Source organism: Alligator sinensis, unplaced genomic scaffold (assembly GCF_000455745.1).
Source record: "Alligator sinensis unplaced genomic scaffold, ASM45574v1 scaffold1338_1, whole genome shotgun sequence".
NCBI lineage: Eukaryota > Metazoa > Chordata > Crocodylia > Alligatoridae > Alligator > Alligator sinensis.
The window spans coordinates 683,815-687,756 of NW_005842713.1; the positions used below are offsets into that span (position 1 = coordinate 683,815).

The 3,942-nt window shown below is 38.1% G+C and overlaps 1 non-coding gene across 1 annotated transcript; it reads left to right on the forward strand.

Moving 5' to 3' along the window:
* The first annotated feature begins 3,654 nt into the window (after positions 1-3,654).
* TRNAL-UAA lies at positions 3,655-3,737 on the forward strand. The gene has a single exon. It is a non-coding gene; the product is annotated as a tRNA-Leu (tRNA).
* Positions 3,738-3,942: the final 205 nt, after the last annotated feature.

The window sequence follows — 3,942 nt, forward strand, 5'->3', positions numbered from 1 at the left end:
TTTTTGTTGGCATAGTTTTTGTCACTCATCAGAACAAAAAAAAACAGTAAACCATCAGGTATTTATTCTTCATGATATTGAAAGATGGCACTTAAAAGATGGGTGAGTATGCACAAAACTATAGCCCTAGATATGACACCAGCCATGGATTCTTCCAGGGTACATTCATTTGTATTCAAGTATAGGTAGTCTCTTATGTTTTATGGTTCCCTAATGACAGCTAACTTAATGAGATTGCATCATCATATGTACAAGAATAATCCAAGACATGATCAGATATATAATCTTATGTTTTTCATTTGTGGAGGGAAAACAGCAGCATGACACCTTTTTCTGACTGTCCTCACTACATTTTCTTAGGGCCTCTTGAATATCCCACGAAGTGTGTCTGCCCATACATGCTGCTGCTGTTGACGTTCATTCAGTGCGTGTTCTTATTGTCTGCTACATTCACCTTCTTTCCTTTTATTCCAGCTGTATTCACCAATGGGACACTATTTATTATTAGAGGTGTCTTTCAGTCAACACAAGTGGACTAGTGTAGGGTCATGTTTAATGTTCTTGCCCTTTGTACCGTGAAAGGAGTACAGTATGACTGCTCCCCAGATATCCTTACATTGTGAAAATTGGGAATTAGCCTTAGATAAATCCTTCATCTAGGTCTCTAAACTGCCAGCTTCTTAAGTATTTTGCATTAAACTACAAGAAGAACATGCTGAATTACTGTCTGAAGTTTTTGTCCAAGTAGTATTATTACTATTTTAAATTATGTAAAACTTATACTTCATTATGTTACACATGGAATGTAAAAATATAAATAACCAGAAAAAAAATGGGTCAAAATGACACCGTGTGTGACTCCTCAGAAGTTAGTGTTGCTAGACCTGAAATTAATTTAGTCTTTATTGTTTTGTGAGAAGTAGAAGATCAGATGGAGAAAAAAGATAAGCTTCACATGGGAATCTTTAATGCCTCTTTAAATGGAACAGATTATATCATTATTTCCCACTTAATTAATAACACCAATGCTACATTGGTTACAAAAATGGCAACAGGGAATAAAACATTACTTTTAGCCACATTGCATTAATTAAAAAATAAGAAATGTCTCTGTCTGTCTGTCTGTCTGTCTGTCTGTCTCTCCCCATTAAATAGGCATTTTTTACACAAATTCATGAAAACTATGACCCTGATGCATAAGCATGACACAACATTCTCTTGTCTATTCAGCGACTTGTGCTTGAACTTTTATCAACATAGGATATTGTTCCCAAAACTTCCCATATGGATACAAGGAAGTCATGGTCAAAACATTTAGTTGTTGCTCTGAAAATTTACTTTGACATGTTTGACAACCAATATTTCTAAAAGACTTTTACTATTCATTGAGCAAATGAAACAAGATTAATGATGTTTTGTTGCTTGCACATTTCCTGGCTGCTGATAAATTTATTTTGCACAATAAGGTAGAAAAAACAATTTTCAAGGAAAAGATAACTGCTCTGGAGGAGAGTTCAGCTGTCATTGATTCTTAATGATTTAAAAGTATTTGTGACACATTTGGCTATATACTCTCCTTTGATGTGACAATAATAATAGTTGAAGATAGAAAATATTTTCCTCCATGCAAAATGTGTACTAGCACCAGCATTATTTTAAACGGACAGCTCCTCGTTTTTATTTCTTTCACTCATTCCTTGGGTTTGTTGCCAACAGCAACACAAAGAATGCACCAGGGTGTCATAATAATCCTCCATTAAATCCCTAGTATTTAAATTTTAATGCTATAATTCAACAGCTGACAAAAGCCCATTGAGTAGGTCTAAGGAGAGGAAAGGAGCCAGTCCCATTTTCTCAGGGGTGATGCTATAGCAACATAGAATGAATTTGGGGTCAGGGAACAAACTGTCTCCCAGCTTTGTTTGCATTTCCTTGCTAAAAGTAGAATCTGGCGTTATAAATTTTACCAAAATAAGTGGTTATTTTCATCTGCATGAAGATAATTCACTTTGTAAAACCCCTTGCCTTGAAAATAGAAGGCAAAACGACCAGAGAACAGACAAGCTGACAGGCATTTTCACAAGTGTCACCATAGGGATTGTTTTATGGTCTCCTTGCCTCTTCTGTTTGCCTACCCCCACCTCCCCTGCCCTCCAGCACAAATCATGCACCAGAACTTGAAATGTTACAACACACTTACTGCATTTTAAAGGCAATTAGACAAAGAAAGCAAAATCAATAACTATGCAATTACAATCATCAAAGACTCAGAAAATATCTGGTATGTATTTGCTATGCTTAATTGTCAGTATAACAACAGTTTTGGTATTCTGGAGTTTTGTTCCTGGAAAACAAATGAATACACCTGAAATACAATTGTTGGATGTGTCAAACTTTGCCCATCCAGAGCAACACAACTTCCTGAAGTCTGTGCAGCCAGCTTTAATTGTTAAAGCCGTCTTGGTATAGGTCTTTTCAAATTAGATCTTGGTATGGATTAAGACAGGAAAATTCAAGGTACAGAGTATAGGAACATTAAAATACTATATTAAACAATGGGATTTAGATGTATAGTTACCATTTTTCCTTTTCAAAGTGGCAAGGCATTTGTTTGATGCTTTAGATAATGAGGCACAACTACAACTTTCATACAATGTTAACTTTTTTGTGCCTACATGGGTTTCCTTCCTGGTAGTTGCTTGTTGACCATCACATTAGAAACCTCAAAACAAAGCTCAAATTAAATTTCCAGGTTCCACCTGATTTCATATTAAAACTGTGTAAAACTGTGTAATACATGCAGAATAGTGACACAAATATATAAACCAGGCCAAATTCCTGTTAAACTTGGTTCAGTTTTGCTTGAAAGGAAAATAGTGACAAACTTGATGAAGAATATGGTTTGGGTTTCAATATGATATTGAGACCCCTGATTAGGCATCAACTGAGGTGAATATTTCACAAAGCTCTATAAGGAATGAGTTGTAGTATTACAGTGGAGCTTAAAGGACTCATTATGGTAGGCATTATGCTCAGGCAGGGGTAAAATGACTTGTGCAGAGCCATCCCGCTACTTAGCAGAAAATCCAGGATTAGAGCCATTGGGCTCCTATACATGTGCAGGGAGGGTTCTCCGACATGCTGTAATGACAGCACATTGGAGCAGACTTGATTAATTGAGTCTGTTGAAGTGTGGTAATTACCGTGCTCCAGCAGACTCCAGTGCTATGTGTATCAGTGTTCCCCAGGCTGAAAAATGGTGGTGGGGTGCTTTAAACTAAACTCATTCAACAAGCTTCAGTTCAAAGTGCCCCATTGCCATTTTTTCAGCATGTAGACATTGAGACACATGATGCTCTGGGCGCTTTAATTAGCGCAGCTCTCAGAGGTGCGCTAATTAAAGCACTATGCTTCCCTCCCCTCATCCCAGAGCATGTCTATAAATGCCCATGGATTCCAGTCTCTCATCCTACAGTCCTAGCCAGTGGACTACAGTGCTGGGCTAGTTCCTGTGCTAGTACATAGAAGCAGAAGACCCCGTGAGTGTAGAATCTTCTGCCTTCTTTGTCTCCCCCTTTACAGGATCCTAACAGATTGCTATGGTTGGCACCCTATGTGAAAACCTAGAGGCTATTTCTGAGTTAGCTTGCCTATACCAGGGTGGCTGAGTGGTTAAGGCATTGGACTTAAGATCCAGTGGACATATGTCTGCGTGGGTTTGACCCCCACTCCTGGTAGCTGCTGTTTTAGGGCACCAAACTATGGGGAAATGTATTCATGCTCAAGGACAGGCTGGCAATACAGGCTGACTTGGACAGGCTTGCTTGATGATGTTAAATATGGATAAATGTAAAGTCCAGGGAGAAATAATCCAAAATGCACTTAAAGGCTCAGCAGTGTTATGCTTGCCAGCACCACAACTGAACAAGACGTGGGTGTTGT